Raw genomic sequence first — 22,166 nt, 5'->3', positions numbered from 1 at the left:
CACTTTCCTGCCTTGTCATTCACTGGTCACCTCCTATGTACAAGTTTTCTAATCGTCCAGGCTACAGGCTGTCGTCACTTCAACCACAAGCTCTATGCACTACGTAAAGGTTGTACTCGTCGAGTTGACTGTGGCTGGGTGAGATGATGGAGGAGGTGGTGATGGGACCAGGAGGAGAAGAGCGCTGGCCCCATGCCGGGGTTATTAATATTAACCTCTTGCTGTGAGCCTTTGCCCCTCTACCTAGGCAGCCCAGCCAGCCTGAGCATCAAAAATTGTTCATTTGAGCTAAAGAATCAGAATATGATGAGACAAATCCCAGGCTAAAATCTGAGATAGTTACAGCTTCCTCAGTTGCCATTAGCTGTATCTTGAGTTAATAAACCTCAATTAATCACTGGGCCTTAGAAATAGCAGGTGTTGTAAAGCAACTGTGACAGCTATGGGTAAGCATGTACAACATTGCACAACTTCTACAAAAAATGAATGGTATTCACACATTGTATAACCATTAAAACATCATAGGTGCACACGTGATCATGGCCTCCAGTCGACTTTGTCTTCTTTTTCACTCATGATGGTGATTTGTTTGTTGTGCCATCAGTAGTCCAACAAATGAAACAGGCATGGACAGTGAATAGATGTCAGTGCCTGCAATACAGTGCGTGGCTCAGATGATCTCTCTCAGAAGTAAATGAAGTGAAATACCACATCACTCTTCCTTTCTCATGCTAGGCAAACTCCTAACGAAAATGTTGAACTGCACTGCCTTTCAATCAGTGTCTCTCAAGCCACTGCTGATTATATGGTGAGTTTAGTTAGTGGGTGAAATATGCTTAAATCAACTAAAAAAACCCTCTTCTGTTCTTCAGGACTAGTCTTTCTCTGAGCACATTTCAATACAATAAATATAACAGAAAAACATCCTTTATATTTTCCCTCTTATCAGAACAATTCCCTTTGGCCCTCCCAGAAAAGGGTGCTGGAAAATGTGTTCAAAGCCCAAGTACATTTTCTGTCTCTTTTATACCCTTTCAATTAGCAAAAGTAGGACTGTGGATGCCTTAGGAGTCAGATTCTGCTTATCCTCACTAATTTCTGAGCTGTGTTACTGCACCACCTGCCAACAGTGGGGACATCAGGGCCTCCCTGTCCTATGTGCTGCACAGCCTGACAACGCAGCCCCATTCTGAAGCGTGGCAACGCTTTCCTCTTGGAAGTCAGTGGGAGTTTTGTCACTCATTGCAGCAAGTCACAGATCCTCCCCATAACAAACTAAAGTGACAGAACAAGGGGAAATGGCCTTAAGCTGCACCAGGGGAGGTTCAGGCTGGATATTAGGAAAAATTTCGTTACTGAAAGTGTTGTCAGGCATTGGAACAGGCTGCCCAGGGAGGTGGTGGAGTCACCATCCCTGGAGGTGTTTAAGAGATGGGTTGATGTTGTACTCAGGGACATGGTTTAGTGGTGTTGGTAGAGCTAGGACAAAGGTCAGACTTGATGACCTTGAAGGTCTCTTCCAAGCAAAACTATTCTGTGATTCTATGATTCTAAATGAACAGAGGATCCAGAAAAGGACTACCCCACCAAAGCACATTTTGAGCTTAGGCAAAAATACATTAACATCTTTTCCTGATCCATCCAGTGCCATCTTTTCTATGGCTTTTCACCCACATATTTCACTCTCAGCCTGAGTGCATACCGCCATCTCCTGATGCAAACCTCCTCATTTCGAATCAGAAAGAAAGCAGTTTTTCCTCAAAGGGGTTATCTGGGGTGCCTTTTCTCTTAAATGCCTATCTCAGGAGCTGCTTCAGAGAGGGTTTTCTTATACAGATTTGGAGTCTGATGAGTTACTCTCTGATCTAGTCAGCAGACAGACATTTCTCCATGCCATTTGGATTATATTTTCCTCTCCTTACTCTTTTTTTCATTTTGCATGCAGCATTTCAGGATTATCAGTTTTATTTGTTTGGTTGGTTTTGCACTGGTTTATGCAGAATTCTGTAAGTCCCATTTCTGTGTTGGTGAAATATTGAGCAGGTGCAGATGCAGCCCATCTGTGAAATGTGTAGTTTTTATTGGGCAGAGGGAGAGGAAGAGAGGAAAAATAGTACTATTTGCCTTCTTTCTAGGAGGAGGAGACAGAGGGAATAAAGAAGAGGAAAGATATGGCTGTAGCTGGGGCTAGAAGGCATGGATTTGGGCATGCTTCATCCTGAACATGTGATAGTCATGTTATGACCCTTTCTGATTTTGACAAAAAATGTCAAAACTTTTCTATTCTAAGGGATCCTGCAGAGTGACAAAGAAAGACTGCATTGAAAAATTTATTGAAAACTCAGTTATTTTTAGTTGTCACAGAAAGTGATTATGCGGAGACCTGAGCTCCCAAATAACCCAGAGTACTGCTTTTCCTTTCCTGTGAAAATGCAGGAATGTGGAGTGAAGGTAGCTAAGGAAAAAGATGTTTGTTAATGGTAAGAGGCTAAATGTTCATGCTGTGGCCCTTTTTAGGAAGCACATAGACACAATTTGCAGGTCGGTGTTCCCAGCAAGCTCGTATATGCATGTTTTGCACATTTTATACCAGAACATGTATTGAAGTGGGCTCAGCACTTTGCTCATCTGCAACTGATGTACCAGTTTATGACACGAAGAAGCACAACAGCACTCTAGCAGATGGGCCTGAGCACACCCATGCCAGAAAATCAGCATGTGAAGTAAGTTTGAAAAAGACAAGTAGATAATTTGAAGGCCAATACAAACCTCTCGGTAGTCCCTGCTCAATTAGCTTTGAAAGCAAAAGCTGGTGTATAAGATGTGCGCTGTCCTCAGGTACCTAATCCAATTCAGCCAATTCCAGCACTTTCAAGCTTTCTGTAGAAAGATCCTGTCGATGATGAACTCCTCAGCTAAAGTTTCTTTTTAACTTCAGTGGGTGTTTAGTCAATCCATAGTCAACTCAATCCATAGTCATGCAACATCCACGTAACTTATGCAATTCAGTCAACTTTTAGGGAACGCTGGATATTGTTTGAGTTTTTGCCTTGGCTTTTTGTATCTGTCTCTGGTTACCAGAATAAATGAACCTTGATGCAAAAAACTCTCAAAATCTTACCTTAGGATAGAATTTAAGTACTAGGTGGGCTTTCTGAAGAATCTAAAACCATTTGAAGGATGTCACTCAGAAAGGAATAAACAACTTACCCAACTTACCCAGATACAGAATAATTTTTATCTGTGACAAATGTCTTGCTGTTTTTCACAAAAATAAGAAAGTGCTTTTTAACAGTTTTCTATGATAATGTTTCTCACCCCAAAAAACCCTTACCCTAACTGTAGCTTTTGCCTGAAGAAATATCTATATAATTTCTGCTAACCATTCCCAGATCTTAATTTCATAAAGAAATTATTTTTTAAAACATCAGCACATTAATTTCTTTTAGCTGAAAAATGTTTTGCAGAGGAAATCACATAGTCTTCTTAAAAAAAAAATACCATTTTTATCTGGAAGAATAAAAAAGGGACGCTGGAACAACCCTCAATTCCCTTTTGAAATGACACTAAAGCATGCATCTGGACACCATACCATCAGTCTGAAGATCTCCAGGAGAGATGGTAGGAATATTCTCCTGCCATCGATAGCAATAGGTATAAATCATGTCTCATATCTCACTTTGATAAAAGAATTTCATTACCAACGAATTCTATTAAGACACCATTCCATTTTTGTCAGTGAATTACCTATTACTAACTTGAAGTCATTACATTTTCCAAGGAAAATCTATTTATAAGTTCTCATAAAGCAAACTAATTGGAAACATAATTAAATAGAGGCTACAGTCTTAAATAAATGACATGCTCACTCCCTAGATTAAGCACTCGAAGCAGGCAATGCTTCTCACACAACTTTTCCAAGTAGTCCCCTATTGCCATTTTTGCCCTTGACACTGACTACCGAAACCACATCATCCTCTGACAAAAAGTAGTATTTCAGTCCTTCTCAGGGGTGAGAGGAGAGCCCACGTCTGCTCCAGCCGGCGCTGGCCCCTGGCCATCGCGGAGGTTTTCTGCAGCTCCTTGCCAGTCTCAGCCAGTGCCCTGCAGGCAGTGGGTGCATCAGCCCTGGCACTGGCTCACACGAGGCACTGGACAATTTTAGTGTGCAACATTAGTGTGCCTCCCACCCTCAGTCTTCCTCTGGTTTCCCTCTGCTGTGAGTTCCCTGACACTGCAGGAGTCTCGATTTCCTGTGCTTTAAATAGTTTTAAATGGCAGAGTCCCTCGGGATGGACTGGGGATAACAAACCTCCTCCTTCAGCCCCGGGAACTTCCTCACCGTGGTGGCACACCGTTTGCACCAGACTGCGTGCTGGGGTTGGCGTGGCTCCACAGGAGAGCCAGCGATTTAAGAAGATGACGGCTGAGAGTGATGGATTCAAGGGCATGGTGGCTGGGAAAGTCATCCCCCGATAGATGTGACCTTGGGGTGGTCCTGTGCAGGATCCTGCCATCCCCACGGGGGGTGCCTGGACCAGGCAGCACAATCCTCCCCTCTGGCCCCTGCCAAGCTTTGTGGCTTTGGCTGTGTAAGGACGGTTATTTAGTATTTTCACCCTCCCTCATTATTTGCTGCACTTCCCAATATTTTTGTTGCCTGTACATGCCGCCTGAATATTTAATGAAAAAGGCTATTTACAACAGGGTAAACTTTTTCACACCAGCTGGTACCAAAGTCCATGGTTAGCTGCCTAAATCTGCTGCCCTCCCAAAGTGCTGAACCATAACAGGACCTATTAACTTCAGGCCTACATGTGGCAGTGTTGTCCAAAACGCCATACATCACTCTTAGATGTCTGTTGATAAAAGCTTTTCCATAAATGACATAGTGATGCTGCCTGAACAGCTACTTGCTCTCAGACTAGTGTGCAACAATATTGTGGCTTTCCTCTCCAGCTCAGATTCTCTCTCCTTGGCACCATCCCCTATACACAGCTCATGGGACAGCGCTGTACGTGCTGTATCCCCTTCTCAGTGCACTCCTCACTGCACCTGTTTCTGGCAGAGGCTGAGGCTACAAGCACACAGTAAAATCAGAATGAAGACCATCATGCACAACAGGGACAGTGGAGCTCAGATGAAGCCAGCTGAAGTCCTCCCAAAATACTTGTGCCTGTTTCTTATTGATTGACTCTCAACTTTGTGTGGTACACAACAGGCATGGGAAAAAAGGCTTAGAGACTGAAACTGAGCCTGCATGTACTCAGGATCCTCAAACCTTTAGGAGAAAACCAATCTCTAACGTTATCGTACAGAGCTCTTAGGAACAGAGCCCTGTTTCAGAACCCTTATGGAAACAAAGCTGGAAGTTTCAAAGTAAGTCTATTGATTCTCAAATATGCCAGTATAAAAAAATGAGCAAGAAGACTCCAAAACATCTTCATTTTGCCAAAGCAATCTCTGATTTTCCTGTGATGTCTTGGGATTGATTTGCAGTGCAGATATGGTCCCTAAAAATGCAAGTTACCCTGAGACTGCTAGGCAGTCTCTTCTTCCAAGAAGACCTTGTTCTGCACTTTGCAGAAGTAAACGTATCAGTGGAATAAATGTTTGGGCGATGGATAGATTTGGTGATTAGAAGAAAGGTTGACTAGTGGTAGAAGTACCGTTGTTTGAGCATTTCTATTACTGAGAGGGAATGTCAGCAGCATGTGTTCAGCTTCTCATTCTGAGCTCGTTCACAGCACCCAATAACTGAAAAACAAAATCTTCCACTGTGAAAAACATACGCTTGTTGTTGCTGAATTAGAAGCTGGCAATAACGATGTTAGCAGATGTTTGGCTTTTTTAAATGCCATTTTACCTTTCGTGTGATTAATTTGCAACCTGAAAAATGTCAACATGGAAAAATCACCCATTCCAATACTAAGCAGTAGTGTTGACATATCTTCTTAAGTGGAATAACATTATTTTTCAGATCATAGGCATAAATGTCATGGTAAAGGCTTAACGAGGATGAGGACAAGCACATCAAAATCAAAATGCACTTGAATCATTGGTTACTTCACAAATAGCAAATATGTAGATTCAGGTTGATATAACTCAATGGCTGCAGTGAAATAAATCTGAATTTATATTAATACAGAAGTGGTAGAGGTGAATTCTAAATTTTCTGTTAGTCATTTACTTGGGCTTTTTTATCTTGATTTGTCTTCATTATGCTAAATAAATTACAACTAGAAATCCACACATCAGTAACATTGCATAAAGATTGCAAAAGCATAACCTTCAATTTATTGTATTCAAATTGGTAGTGGCATTGGAATGATCACATAACATTAAAATATGCCTATGTACCTAATTTTTCTTTTTTGTTTTTGGGGGGGTGGGGTAGGAAAGGAAAACAGGATGATCTTTTGTGCAATGTACTAGTGTTATCATATGCTTACAGGTCTGGAAATCAAATGTAGAAAGAAATGAGAAAAACATGAGGGGCTAAGTAAGAGTGGAAAGGACATTCCTGTCTACATCATATTGGTCCTATCCACAATCACATCAATTGCCTCATTCTCTGCTTGCTCCCATTCTCCCTTCTCCCATCATCTCATTTCTGCCCAGCTGAGGTGCCTCCAGCTACCACAGACTTGGGTGATCTACTGTGCCATCAGTTAAGCTCAGGTAAGGTTATTGAAGGTGCAGATTTTGGATCACCATTGCCAAAGATCCACTGGTCTCTCTCTTTTTCTGTAAGTGAACATTACTTTGCCTAGCCATGCAGGTCCAGGGAAGGACACTTCTCTGTAGCACGTAAAGCTGCTCTTGGCTATCTGATGCATCTTCTCCAAGTGGGTTTTTTCTAATCCTTTGCAACCCCAATGATGCACATGAGGATCTTCGCATCTGCCTTCTGCCTGACATCAATGTACCATGTTGTGCTAGAGGGCTGTGCCTTGCTATGGACAAAAAATATATTGTTTTTTCCACATGGGATTTATCATCTATGAGAAGACAGTGGCGGTTAAGACACATATTCTGTGGGATTATATTTTTTGCTTTAGCATAAGAGGCCAGCATGACACTTTGCCAGATGACTTATGCTGCTTGTTCCTCTTTACTGGAAAATCACCTTGCTCCATCAAATAAGGTAGTGCTTACTTATTTCCATTTTAAAATTCCATGCTGCAGATGCCCAGTTAGTGCTTTAAATGCCTTGACAAGAAATTAAAAGCATAATAAAGAAATGCTTTATCCAAACAAAAGAGCAGCAGCAGAACTTTTTCACAGCTATTCAAACCTTCAGCTAGATTAATTCCTCTCTTTTAGATACGCGTTGGTCTTCCACGACATCAGCCCATCAGGTATGTAAAAAACAGTCATTTATGAGCACAAGTTTTGTTTTCTTCCTATGTTATCAAGGAAATAGTTTAGGATTCTTCAAGGAAAAAGAGAGATCTTTGCTCTGCAAGGAAGGTATGAGTAGGTTCAGGCACCCTGTCACAATGGCAGGGGATGCTATTGAGGCCCCAGGCATGTCTCAGTCTCTTGCATCACTGGTTAAATGAATCTTTTGGTTTTACGGCCTCCAAATTTCTTCTAGCTATTCAGACAATGATAATCATTTTGACACATGATTACAAGAACTTGTTTTTACTTTGAGCAAAAGTGATCTCCAGTATGAATGTGGTCTTTTAGATACTTAAATCTGTTTTCTAAACTAACATTGGAATACTTTTATCAAATCAAGGTAGGCTCTCTGGGTGGGATTCAGTTGCCTTTTTACATGCTTTAGGGTGTTACACCTGGCTGTTATTCTAGACAGTTGGGGTTTTGTTGTCATATCTGCCATTTGGTATCTAAAACAGCACTAGAAGTCTGTATTCAGATACCAGAATGACTCATTCCGTCCTTTCCCTTAACATCATCTTAAAAGTTGTTTAAACATCACTGTAAAGTTACTTTAACTCTGCATCTCTCTATTACTATTCTCTTTCTTTTGCTTTGCATAATATTATTCCATTTCATTTTCAGCATGCCCCTCTCTGAAAGGTAAAAACCTGGTTAGAATTCTCCAGGGGAACTGTAACTGGAGAATGGTTACGATTTCCCTGCCTTATAAAATACATTCTCCTTAACCACATCAAAACACAGGTATCCCTTCCTGAAAAAAAGAATTTATTTTTAAACATCCTAAAACATCATAAAAACCCGTTTAAACTCACTTTCTAAGTGTCCAAGAGGCTTGAAAGAAAAATAGGTTACCATCTGTTTATATATATGATGGTCTTTCCTGAAAATTTCTAGAGAAAGTTATTTTCTGAACGCTCAATTATTCCTTCAAATTCTTGACATCTCACAAGACAGACAATACCTGAAGAAGCATGGTCCAAAATGAAGAATTCAAGGATAGTCGCTTAATTTTATATTGAAGTTTCTTCCAGCTTGTGAGTTTGTAAATCCATTCCTGCCATTTATAAAGGCTGAAGGCAATAGCAACATGTCTTCAAACAATATTCAGATAACCTCATGACCTCAAGATGAGCTTTATTTAGCAGTGTTTTTCCACAACAGCAAATGAATTTGTTCTTAGAAGAAGAATGAATAGACATTACATAGAGCAGTCTGGCACAGGAGAACGATGTGACCACTTGGCAACCTCTACTTTCTAGTTATTAAGCATTATTTCTAAAGTTAAATTCAACACCTGAAAGTAAGGCAATTTTCTTCAGTAACTGGTGTTAGAATGGACCCTGGAGACAGAAGTTAAATCAAGCTGCTGTTTTGCTGCAGCAGAAGCTACAAACAGCATGAATTGGAATGAGCAGGCACTTGGCACTACCTCCAGACTAGTAGAAAATGAAGTGTTTGCATTTCTAGAAATAGATAAATCATCCTTGCAATACCTGCATGAAAATGCATGGAGGCTCAAAATGAACAGCAATATTTATGATGTAACATTATCTACAACAAACTACATTCATAATTCATGCTTACCAAGAACAGTTTTCAACATTTTCTTACATATTCTTGCCCAAAACTAGCTGCAAGGTGCTTGCATGTTTTCAGTATGTCTTGATTAAATTGCCATTTGTCGATATAGAGAGAAAATTTCAGAACAAGCGTCAGCATGTATTGGCACTTCATAGTACACATTCATAATTAAAAGCAGCAATTTTCAATTTTGGTTATAAGAAAAAATCAAGAGCTAAAGATGTAAGGAGAAAAATATCATTAAACAGAAATGTAATTTAGTATAAGAAAATATATTGCTTATGAAATTAATTTCTAGGCCCACATCCAAAAGGCACCTTACACACATAAACAGAGTGAGATTATACATATGTTGGCAGCTATACATATGTTCTAACACCTTGCCTAATTGACAACCTCTATTGTTGAATGGTCACATCTACAAAACTACATCTCTACATCTGCACACAAAATTCATGCACTCATTTTTGTTGTAATAGCAAATAATGCAAATTTGTCTTTGCATGTGACTTTGTGAGAGGATTGATCACTGTTCTTATTAGCTGCCTCTATGCTCTGCAGAATAAGGAGGCCCCTGAGGACTGAATATGAATGATGAATAAATACAAACCAAGAGAGCAAAGTAGTCATGTAATTGTCCTCCTTCATCCATCCACCTACTCATCTATTAGAGTGAGATGTGGATGAAAAGTTGGATGAGGACTACAAACTTTATACTTGTCCTGAGGATTATAGAGTCTCAACAGATGAACAACAGGCAGTAAGACACAAATCCTTGGTTAATCAAATATAATCACTACAAAGCTGTGAAACAAGTTTAACACTGCTATTTCCTATGCGTATTTCTAAGACTCCAGAGGAACTGAGACATACCTCTTTCACCATTGAGCTCGTCCCTTATATGATGTAATGTTTCAGATACCAGTTCAAAAAATACCAAGTTCAGCAAAACAGTCTGTCCTGTAGTGGTGGCTCAGAGGAGTGAAAACATTCCTCCTTTGCCGTCATAAAGTCATGTTCAACGTACAAGGGAAGTGTGGAAGAAGCAGTGAGAAGAGGAACAGGGAAAACCAATGAGACGCTTCAGACCAGGCACAGGGTTTTTGGAGCCCTGTTGACAAGGCAGCAGGTTGAAAATCCATGACAACTGCTCACTTAGGGAGGGATTAATCTAAACGCACCTGTCTACAGTAAGAAAGCCAGTGTGTGACAGAACCAACGTGAGCTACCATCACAGTCAACAGAGTTCAGTGCATGATTCAACTCATCCTAAGTAAATCTCTGCCTTTGGTCAGATGAATCTCATCTTCAGCTCTGTTGACTGTTGAGTTGATCTTCCAACCTACAATGGTAGCCAAGACAGCTGGTTCAAATATAGCCTATGTTAGGGCCACAAAAATAATCAGAGGGCTGGACCACTTCTCCTATGAAGACAGGCTGAGAGAGTTGGGTTTGATCAGCCTGGAGAAGAGAAGATTCAGGGGAGACCTTATAGCAATTTTCCAATACCTGAAAGAGGCCTATAAGAAGGCAGGGGAAAAACTGTTCGCAAGGGTTGGTAGTGGTTGGACGAGGGGTAATGGTTTTAAGCTAGAAAAGGGTAGATTTAAGTTGGACATTAGGAAAAATTTCTTTAATATGAGGGTGGTGGATCACTGGAACAGGTTGCCTAGAGAGGTAACGGAAGTCCCATCCTTGGAGACATTCAAGGTCAGGCTTGATGGGGCTCTGAGCAGCCTTGACCTAGTTAGAGATGTCCTTCCTTACCATAGGGGATTCGGACTAGATGACATTTAGCGGTCCCTTCCAACCCAATACATTCTATGATTCTATGATTCTATGTTGCATATCTCCACATTTAGTCAGACGAATGCCAAACCTGATTTTATTGGATCCACTTGAATAATTGCAATAAAATAGATTACTTCTGATAATGAATGTCAGAGCAAGTTGCAGAAAAATCACTTAGAAATACATGACCAGAAATTTGGAGTAGGAAAAAGAAGACAGTTTTAGCTGCAGTGTTCTGCACAGAATAATCATACTCAAGGAGGGACAAACATCTGGAGGCCAGAGGAACATCTTGTCCTAATCCACAGACTACATTTCACGGCTTTTAACATGCTAAATAGACACAATGTCATTTTCAAATATGAATAATGTTAAGAATAAAATTAGATTTTCTCCTGAACACTCATTGTCTTGATGCTTGAAGTACATTCCCTAAGTTTAGACTTTGCCATAGATGTTGTACTTATTAAGTTATTTAACCAATGATGTTAGGGCAGAGTAAAGAAGTAACTTCATAATAACCTAAATATCAGAGCCATAATCTTTTCTCCTCCTGCCCCAGCTTCTGGCCAGTTTGGGGAGTGATTCACTCTAAGCCCAGATGTTGCCTCACGCAGCAATGTTAGCATCCTTTATTCACACTGAATCAGTTAGCTTCTGTTCCCAATGGGAGACATATGTTCCCTCCACCTTCAGTTTCACACTTGCAGAGTTACTGTTTGCTTGTTTCTTCTCCAGCATAAAAAGTGTATCATTTCTGTTTAACTCTGAGTTGTCTTTTTATTCCAAGATCTCAACATCTATTAAAACATTAATGAAAGTGTTACAGAAACCATGTGATAAAGGAAAAGGACAAGATAGATTTGTAGCAATGGACAAAACCACAGGACTTTTTTCCAGGATGTAAAAACACCCTCTTAGATTGAAACTCATGATGTAAGTTTCAGCATACAAGAAGGATATGTGGGTACATATGGATATAGAAAGATATATCTGTTCTAAGATAAATGGAATAAAATCTTTCATGGTCACAAGCATTCTTTGATTTCTCATGTCATCCAAAACCAGGGATGTAAATGCTCCTAGTTTAAAAATATAACAAGAAAACTAGATGAAGAGGCAGAGCAGTTAAAAAGTGACAGTATTTCTCAAAGATTGCACAGCAATGAAATCTGAACAGTCCTCACACACCTTCTATTTCAAGAAAGACAGGCAGAAAACTCAATCTCATATGTTTTATTACCTTCTGATGCTCAGGTAGTAAAATGGGTGATCACATTGTAATTGGACAGATAGCTAAACTCCTATATTACGTGTACCAAAACAGAGAGACATTCATAGAATCATGGAATTATAGAACAATTTAGGTTGGAAGGTACCTTTGGAAGTCATCATGTCCAATACCCCTCCAGTAAGCTGGGACATCTTCAACTAGATCAGGTTGCTCAAAGTCTCGTCCAACCGAACCTTGAATGTTTCCAGGGACGGGACCTCTACCACCTCTCTGGGCAACCTGTGCCAGTGTCTCACCACCCACATAATAAAAAAATTCTTCCTTATGTCTAGTCTAAGGCTACCTTCTTTTAGCTTAAAACCATCACTCTTTTTCCTATCGCAAGAGGCCCTGCTAAGAAGATTGCCCCTATCTTTCTTATAGGTCCCCTTTAACTACTGGAAGGCCGCTATAAGGTCTCCCCGGAGCCTTCTCTTCTCCAGGCTGAACAACCCCAACTCTCTCAGCCTGTCCTCACAGGGGAGGTGCTCCAGCCCCCTGATCATCTTCATGGCCCTCCTCTGGACCTGCTTGAGCAGCTCCATGTCTTTCTTGTGCTGGGGGCCCCAGAGCTGGATGCAGCACTGCAGGTGGGTTCTCACCAGAGCACAGTAGAGGGGATGAATCACCTCCCTCAACCTGCTGTGAGGAGGAACAAGGAGAGAAGAGATGGAAAGAGTTAACAGGATTCAGGCAGTTCCTGCCCTGAGCCTTGAAGAAGAGTAAAGGAAGATAACGGGGAAGAAAGCGGGTGCAGACCGTTAGATATGAGAGGAACGCAAGCCTGCGGGACAGCAGCCAGTGGGGTTAGCGGTAGTGGTGCGTGAACAATGCCTGTACACCAATCACAGCTTGCTTAGTGGTGCGGGTACTAGTAGAGAAAAGTATATAATGATGCTGTAACAAACAATAAAGGTCTTCGGTTTATCCCCAATCAGAGTCCGTGCCTTAATCCACCACACTGCCGGCCATGCTTCTTTTGATGCAGCCCAGGATTTGATGGGCTTTCTGGGCTGTGAGCGCACATTGCCAGCTCATGTCCAGCTTTTCATCCACCAGTACTCCCAAGTCCTTCTCTGCAGGGCTGTTCTCATCTCCTTGTTTCCTCCTCAGAAGTTATCCTTATTATTTCATTAGGTAGAAAGAATCCATCATTCAGAATACATGCAAATTTTTGTTCATCTGCTGTCATCCTTTCTTGCTATCTCTACTTAAAATAAACAGATTTTTTCTAAATTAATAAAATTAATCAATAAAACAAGCATAAATGTTTTAAATATTTGTTTCTCAGTCTGAACTTTTTTTTATAAATTCATGGTAGATGCTCTTTATTAATCCTTTGGAAGGAAAACCATGGGTATTTTTTTCCCTACAGGATTATGTCTTTGAACATGAAGAAAGTGTTGGTGTCTCCGTTCATTTTTTATTTTCCACATTCACTAAAAACTTGTCCAGATGGCACTGTACAAATGTCTTTCATGTAGATCTCTGGCTTTGAAATGTAGCTACCCACCTCAAAGTATAGCGTTTCTGTCTGCTTGGGAAAATAGCTCTCTATGGTTCATTTTATGTGTAGTATTGTGCGGGGGAGAGAGTGTGTGACTTGGAGTAAAAGGAGGGGAGATTCATCTCCAAACCTCCCACTTTTCATGAAAATCTCCATAACCATTTGTGTGTGCATATGTTTTGTATGCGCGCATGCGTGTGTGTGTATGCACACATAGATGCCTCAGAAGTAAGAATAATCAAAAAATTCATATTACCTTAATATAATGTCTACATATAATAATCCTCAGCCAGATGGTTAATGAGAGCAGAAACTAGTAGCATCAAGGTATTTCACATCTCTTGAGGCAAATGATTAAATCAAGTTTAATCTGGCACCCAAGAAGTGCCAGAAAATCACATGCCCTCACTAGGTCTGATTTCCCCACTCAGGAGGACTCTGAGAAAGCATATAAGCAAATAAATCTTTATTCAGGAAAAGACAAAATGATGATACATTTAGCACACAGTAAGAGTAAATCTCTGTCCCTTTCTCAACCACCTCAAGATGCCCCTCGTCCAGGAGAAGCTGTCTATCTGCAGGGATCCCTTGGTGCCCACCAGCTGCCCGCTCAGCCTTGCCAGGCACTGCCCTATCCCCTGCAACTGAGGGACTCCCCTATGGGCACCTGGGTCACTGCAGTCCTCTCCTGCCCAAGACAGGTGTCGTGCCATCCTCCACACCTACACTCCTGTTTTGATTGTGCTCAAGTAGCCCTCATGCTAAGGCATTTCTCAACAAAAAGCCTGTTACATGTCATTGTCTCTTACACTGAAATCCCCGTCGCAATGGAACGAGCATTCAGGGCTGTGTAACAAAGACCTGCTTGCCCAGGATCGCAGTATTTGTCACAAGTTAAAATCTTCTGTTTTTCAAGAGCCAGCCTTCCTGCAAAACCCAACCTGTCTGTGGTGGCTCCCCAGACATTACTACAGAACTGTTGGCAATAAGTCAATGTAAACTAAGGCCTCTATGGTCCTGCTTTCTGCTTTGCACCAACAGTGAGATAGACACCACTTGGCTTTCTTGAATGGATAGACAGGCACATATATGTAGTTATTCAAACAAATACTGATTACTCCTAATATAGTATGAGCTCTTCAACTGCTCAAGCAAGCAACTGCTTTTTTTCATACTATACCTGCAGTCCTGTTGCATGTCACAGGTTTTACTATCATTGCAGTTCTGTTGCATGCATAACATAGTAACTAGGTAAAAATTGCTCTGATGTGCCAAGAACAGAAAACTGTAAAACATTTTCTTGAGCAGCATTTGACTTTCTAAGACTTCTGTTTGTGAAAGAGCCAACGCAGTGTGCTACCCCTATTTGAATATATGGCTTCAAAACTCACTGCAATTAAAAGCTGTAAGGGAGTTGGTTTAATATAGAGGATGGCGTCATATTTCCTTCCATGTCTCCTAACTAAAGAAAAACAAAACCATCAGGCCATGTTTTATTTTGCTCTATTGATTCCAGATACCTCCATTATGCTCAGCCTTAAGAAGAGCTGTTACTCCCTTCTCCAGGGCTATCAAAGGAGGACAGCAAATAGGAAGACCTTAAGAATATGAACAGTGGCTATGTGACAAGAAAAAGAACATTAACAGCCTTAACCATATCTGGCGAATTAAATGTTTACTGCTGTGTGGGTGTTTGGTCTGCAATGCCTGCCACTGACATCAATAGAAGTCTTGTTTAAAAACCTCAAGTTGCATTCTCAAAATTCAGTGGACAAGCTGGACTTTAAAGGTTTAACTGTTGAAAAAAATGAAATGTTTTTCCTTTCTTGGAAAGCAAACAGGATCAAATCATTGGATGTTAGAGAGGAAAATGCCTAGACAGATGATGTAGCTCATTCACGTGGCCCCAGGAAGGACTGCTTCTTGCAGTTTATTTTCTAGTACTTTGTTCAAACTGTTTTTCAATATTTGAACAAGAAATGTTGCCCTTTGGAAGGGTCCGCCAGATCCATCAGGGCCTGTATTACTGTGATTAGTCTTGTATTTCCCCTTTTGTTCATCTACCCCAGGTTTTAGGCCATTGTACCCCACCATTTTTTTTCCATTGCTTGCAGAAAACATTCTACAAGCAAATTTACTACTACTAGGAGGTGGTGAAGTACAGAGAGACATCCTGGTCTGTTTACAGTTGATTACAAAAACACTATATGATTTTAATGGGGCCAGGGCTAGACACATGGGCAAGGCTTTGCTCCACACATAAATTCATCATGATATTCAGCTTAAGGGTCTGGGGGAAAGAGGAAGAGAAGGGGGAGGAAAGCTCTGCCTTGTGCTCTCTTGAATCTGGGCTGTTCTGGCTGCTAATTTAGGTACAAATGCCACCATCAGCAGTCTGCATGGACCCTAGCACTGCTTCGAAATGCCACTGAGAAGCCTTCCTGGCATATCTTACTCTGATGCTATGACTTAACAAGCTTAATATAGCTCCACAGCTCTCTTCCCTCATGTCAGTGGCTCTCCCCCAGTTGAGTATGAAGATTTTAGTTCCTTCGTAAGTCACCACTTGCCCATTTCAGTTGGCTAAAAGGGGTAGAATGAAAAACTAGGTTCAAGTACCATTTTTTTCCTTGATTTTGGCACTAACATGTTGTCTGGCTTGTAACAAATTACACAAGCTCTGCATGTTTCAGCTTCTCTGCCTTTAAAATGGGACTAATGATTTCAACTTTTTAATGCACTTTGAAACATGTGGACATAAAGCACTACCAAGAGAAGAAGGTTTTATTTTTTTTTATATTTTGTCTTTTTAACACAGGCTCATTCCACAAATTATCAGCATTACCTCTCTAATGTGAACAGATCTTGGTTGTTGTTAAAAATACTCTTCAACACTTTGCTGATAATATAGAATCTCAGTCTACTATTCCTGATAATTTCTATAAAACCTCATTCTGTCACCAGCAATATATATTTTACTGAAGGCTGTGTGTCCTTGTCTTGTCAGAAACTGCAGGCTTCACTTTCTTCTTTCACCCATAGTTGTATGTGTACTGCAACAGACACGAGTATTTTTTGTTTCCACATCCAGCATAAAGAAAAATCACTAGTTTACGGGACAAGCTATTATTTCCTCATATTATGTTGCACTCCTTTTTTTTTTCTGCATTATCCTCTGTCCTTTAAACGCCTTGCTTAAAACCCTCTTGGTGATTTCTGTATTTCTTCCCTAATATCTGATTTTCAGGTTGGCTTCCTTGCAGAGTAGTCTATCATCTCACTTTTCCTTTACATTCCTCCATTCTGTAATCAGCATTTTGCAGTCTGTGCTGGACATCTGGTGGACTACAACTCCCAGATCTAACATGTGATTACTGGAGGTGAATCACTGTCTTTCCGTGTAAGTGTGCAGGAAGGTGATGAGAATAACCATCCAGGAAAGTGCCTGCATGGCATCTGGCACTCAGCAGCCGCAGAGTACTCAGGGCTGCAGCCTCCAATCTGTGGGGTGACCCAAGGAGAAACATGTCCTTAATATCCCCAGCGTGGCCATGGTGGGAAACAATCGGAGTCTTTGTCTCTCTCAGGTGCGTGACAGCACAGTGCCAGTGTTTCCGCAGCAGTGGGCAGACGTCTGCGAGGATGTGTGGCGACCCCGGGCTCACGGCAGGGAGCAGCTCTTTGGGCTCTGCCGAGGCTTCTTCAGAGCACACCACACAGCTCGGTGCTCAGTCTCATGGACACACGCAGGAAGGCAGGAGGCGTCTCCACCACCCCAGTGTCCAACAGCTTAGGCACTTACAGTGGTGTCCATGTGCATGGCACTTGGCAGCCATTCTGCTTCGGACGCTGCAAGGCCAGCTTGGGTCTGTCCCACTGTGCAAGCTGAGCCCAGACTGATGAGAAAGAGCTGTGATAAAGTCAGAGGGCCACTAGAAAAATAAAGGGACAGTCAAGGGTAGGGGTATTGAGACAGGGGTGGTCAGTTGCCCAAGGATTCAGGAGGGAAAATGTCCAAGTATAAGCTCCTGAAGGAGGAAAGCAGGGAGGCTGGTCAGGATGAATGGCAAAGCCTAGAGTAGTGGGGTTGGTCAGGTCACCAGCTCGACTCACTGGTGTGGGCAGAGCAGGTGGGAGACAGCAGCTCTGAGACACCCAGACCTGGCCCTTCCCCTCCCTGTGCCCCTGAAGCCAGGAAAGGCTCCACGGGTGCTGCACTAAGGAGCAGATCTTAGCCTGACACCTTGTTAAACCGTGCCTGTCCTTCATGTCTATTAGCCCCTGAGTAATTGATTCACACTTCTAAGCTGCATTTCTCGCATTTGCGGAGTCTCTTTGCACGTAGCTAAAAACGTCCAAACAAGCTGACACAAAAAGCTGGGCTATAACAACCACGTTTTTCAAGCGGTCAATAGCCCACTCTTCCACCCTGCTCCTCCAGATGACCCTTTGCTCTAAGACCGAGGAGTGACTTCTTTTGTTCTTGCTCGGGAGCTTTAGCTATCCAAACCATGATTTCACATACTCAGACACAGGAAGCAGAAGACTTTAGCAAGGATTTAATTTCCATTTGACAATTCTGGCACATCATATCACACATCTACCTTCATGTCTCTGTAAACTTATTTACTTATTGTGTCTTCTATTAATGCACAATGGATGTGCATTAGTGAAGCAACCAAAGTAGAATTAAATTGCTTTCCTATCTACTTTTGCTTTATAAATCAATAGCTCTGTGACAGTAACGCGTTTAAAACACACAAAAATGCTGGATACTCTTTTTCATAGTGAGCTGTCCAAATATTTGCTTCCTATCCTCAGAATCCTTATATTCTCTAAGCAAAAAAATCATATTTTTTTCTTTTGCACTTTATATAAAAGCCTAGCTTTGCCTCTTCATTCACTTCTATTACCTTTGTTATTTTTCACAGACACAGGTCCATATATTTCTTTAATAGGTTTTAAATTTTCCTGCAGCCCCTTGTTATTGGCTCCCTAGCCAATTTACTTTACTCATCAGTATGATCTATTTGAGTGGAAATGGGAAGTTTATGCAGTAGTCTCCCCAGACTTCTCTGAATATATTATGTTCTGAGCCACAGGGGCCGGAGTGCACCTTTATCTTACAAGCTGTGCAGTCTTGCAACACTCGCACAGGGGCCACTGGAAACCCATGGTCCTGTGACTGTGCAGGGTGAGGAACTGAAGATTCTGTGAACACAAGATCACATGAACTGTACATGTTATTAAGCTGAAAGGAATAAAAAGAACAAAAATGTTTGGAAGAATGCTCCACTGAAGATCCCATCCAGCACTGGAAAATTTCCTGGACTGGTAAGAGTACGCGGAGTATTCCTAAACCCATCCGTCATCAGCCCGTGGTGGAATGCACCATCCAGAAAACTTGTTCCAGTTTTGTCTGGTTTCTCTGATGTCTTCAGGGCTGGTCAGGCCCTCAGCAAGGCTACAAACACATGCATAGATAGACAGAGGGGGTGAAGCCACTTTTAGATCCTCAAAAGCCTCCTTCCAGTCTTATAGTTAGCATAGCTTACTGAGAACAGAAAAGCCATATACATCTAGTTCAGATACTCACTTAGAGTCAGGTCAACTGGAAGAGAGCTTCCAAGCAGGTCTAGAGCATGGTTTAAATTTAATCCCATATATCCCAACTGAGACACCTTTATCAGCCTACTGTCACATCCCATATTATCAATGTGTTGCTACCGTAGCCCTGCTCCGTCTCTGAAAGGGCTGTATGATGTGGTAGGCTGCAGCAGAGAGAACAAGGCTCATCAACCCTGACAGTCTACTCCAGTCTTTTATTCCTGTCCCATTGTGTGTCCTTCACTCTATTTTTTAGCTCTACATAGCCATTTTTTTCTGTGACAAATGTTCTTACTTCCTGCCCTTGCTTGATTAATCTTTTCGCCAGCTGTATTTGTGTTTGCAGAGCGTGTGTTGCTATGCATTCATTTCACCACCTCCACACCTCGGAGCATTGGCAACAATCACTTACATTCTTTAAACAAAAATGCTGTTAACTTTTTGCATCCAAAGTAAGAAAAAGAAACGTCAGTATTATGGATTGTGACTAGACAATGATTTCACTATAAGAGCCTGTGCATGTAGGAGGCAAAGGAGGGACAGCATCACCTGGGAAGACGTATAAGAACAAACAGCACTTGGCTTGACAGTCATGGTTCCCTCTGTTTGCTCCTTACTTTGTGGGAAGGTAATTATTAGCAGCGAATTAATATACTTGCCCAACACAAACTGGCACACAGTGGGGAGGAGAGGGGGTGGCAAAGCGGCAAGATGTTTGTGTGTCGTTAAATAACAAGTAACTCAGTTTCTAGTAAGCGCTTAAGAATAAATACATGCTGTGGCTCCTGGGTTTTGAAAGATCAATGGCACAGCCATTTGTTGTGCAGTGACAACAATTTCCTGCCTTTGTATCAGCTATCGGAAAGAAACTGCCCACCCAAGGCCTCGGCAGTTGTGCTGGGGCCCAGGAGAGGTGCTTGCTTTCTTCCAGTCTGCATTGCTGAGGCTGAGCACCGCATTTTGTCCTGTCAGTCACTTAATTAAGACTTGTCTATCAGATGTGGCAGGTGCAGCTTGCAGTGTCGGCAGCCAGTATCTGTGTGTTCCTGTCCTGTTGCTTCCCAAATGGAAGTGAGCAATAGCCTCAAAGAGAATTTGTTTCTGTCTTTGCTCTTGCTGTGAAATATTTGAGCAATTTATAGATAGGGGGTTTTTTGTTGTTGTTTCTTTGATTAGGTTTTACTTGCTCCTTTATATCTATTTCAAAGAGGGCATTGCTACAGTAAGCTCCAAGGACAGCCTGTAATAATTTTACAGACCCCACTCCATAATTTTCTCCTTACAATTTTTCTTCAGAGAGCGAATCTGCACTCTGCTAATGGAGACAATGCCTGGAACCGTTTTGAAATGGTGGTCCAAACCAGCCCCCAGCACTGAGCAATCTGTGAAGTGGGCACTGGGAGTCCCCTGGTATTGCCAAGTCCTGGCAAGTAATTTTGGCATTCATGGGAGTTATCACCACAAAGATTTGAATCTTCTGTGCTGGGTCTTTTGGGCCTCAGCCACGTTTGTCTTCAAAACTTTGACTTGTTTGCCTAATGCAGCATTTCAGAAGTGGCAGAGTCCTTGCACAGAATCGCCTTGCTCTCTGATGTCAGGACAACGCCTTCAGTCTGTCCTCCTCTCTTCTGCCTCGTTTAGCTCCTTCCCAGCTTGCTTTCCCTCTTGTGCCCCTGCTTACCTGCCCAGCAGCCACGCAGGCAGGTGCTGCTCACTTCTACTCCCCATGGGCACCCTCATTGCAGCTCCACGCCAGAGGTCCCTCCCTCCACGCTCTTTGCCTCCCCAGAGCCTGGTCTCTCCCCAGCAGCACAGTATCCACCTATAATAAATCTTCAGTTCCTCCTCTTCCACAATTTATTTTCACGTTCTAGCTCATCACTTCAGAGAACGCACCGGCAAGAAAAGTCAGCAAAGGTTCGTACAAACCGGTCATTCATTTTATTACGTATTTTTGGCAACGGTCTTTTTTTTTTTTTGACAGTCGTTCACGCCTGCCAGAGAAAGCGTGTGGAGAGTCTGCCGACGCGGAGCGAGGTCCTGAGATTTTCCTGTAAGTCTTGCGGCAGCGAGTACGTTTCTTGAAGTCTGGGAGCGCTGCGATCATGTGAGGATCTGATTTTATCTTTCCACGGAGTAAGCCGTGCGCTCCCGTGACGACGGGAAAAAAGCCCGGGCGCTGCCGAAGCCAGACACGCACCACAGCAGCCTCCCACGGCTCGCCTCGCCGCGGCTGCTTCCCGAACCCATGGCAGCAACCGGGGCTCGCAGGGGCTGACCGGCGAGGGGCTCGCCCCGGCAGCGCGGCCCAGCACCCACCGCCCGGGCCGCCCCGGACCCCGCCCGGGGGGCGCCCGCGGGGGCGGCGGCGCGGGCGGGCGCGGCTCCTCGCGCTGCCGCAGCGCCGCCGCGTGCGGACTACAACTCCCGGCGTGCCGCGGCACTGGCCCGTCCGCCCGCCCGCCCGCCCGCCGCCCCTCGCCTCGGCGCTGCCCGGCTGCGCTCGGCTCCGCTCGGCGGCGCCGCCCGGCACTGCCCCGGGGCGCTGGGCGCGGCGCGGCGCGGGGCGCGGCGGGCGGCGCCGGTGGCGGAGGCGGAGGCGGAGGCGGGCGGGAGGTAGGTGTGCGGGCCGGGCAGCGGGGCGGGCGGGCAGCGCACCGGGCGAGCCAGCCGCCGTGCCGGGCAGGTGGGAGCCCCGCGGGCAGGAGGAGGAGGAGGCGGAGGAGGCGGCGGCGCGCTGCCCGGGTGTGCGCGTCCGTCCGTCCGTCCGTCCGTGCGTGTCTGCGCGCCTGTAACCTCGGTGCCACTCGGGTCGCACAGTGGCGTGCGGATCCCGCTGCTGCCCGCGCCGGCGGGGATGGCGTTTCCTAGCGCGGCCGGTTCCCGCTGAGGTCCCGAGAACAGCGTGAGTGAGCGGCGTCTGGTACCGATCACGGGTGTGCTGTAGGCGCACATGTGTTTTCTACGCATGCAACACATTGAGGGGGCTGCAGGCTT

This window comes from Leptosomus discolor, chromosome 5 (genome assembly GCF_034619465.1).
Source record: "Leptosomus discolor isolate bLepDis1 chromosome 5, bLepDis1.hap2, whole genome shotgun sequence".
Taxonomy (NCBI): domain Eukaryota; kingdom Metazoa; phylum Chordata; class Aves; order Leptosomiformes; family Leptosomidae; genus Leptosomus; species Leptosomus discolor.
Note: the sequence above shows the minus strand (reverse complement) of the source record.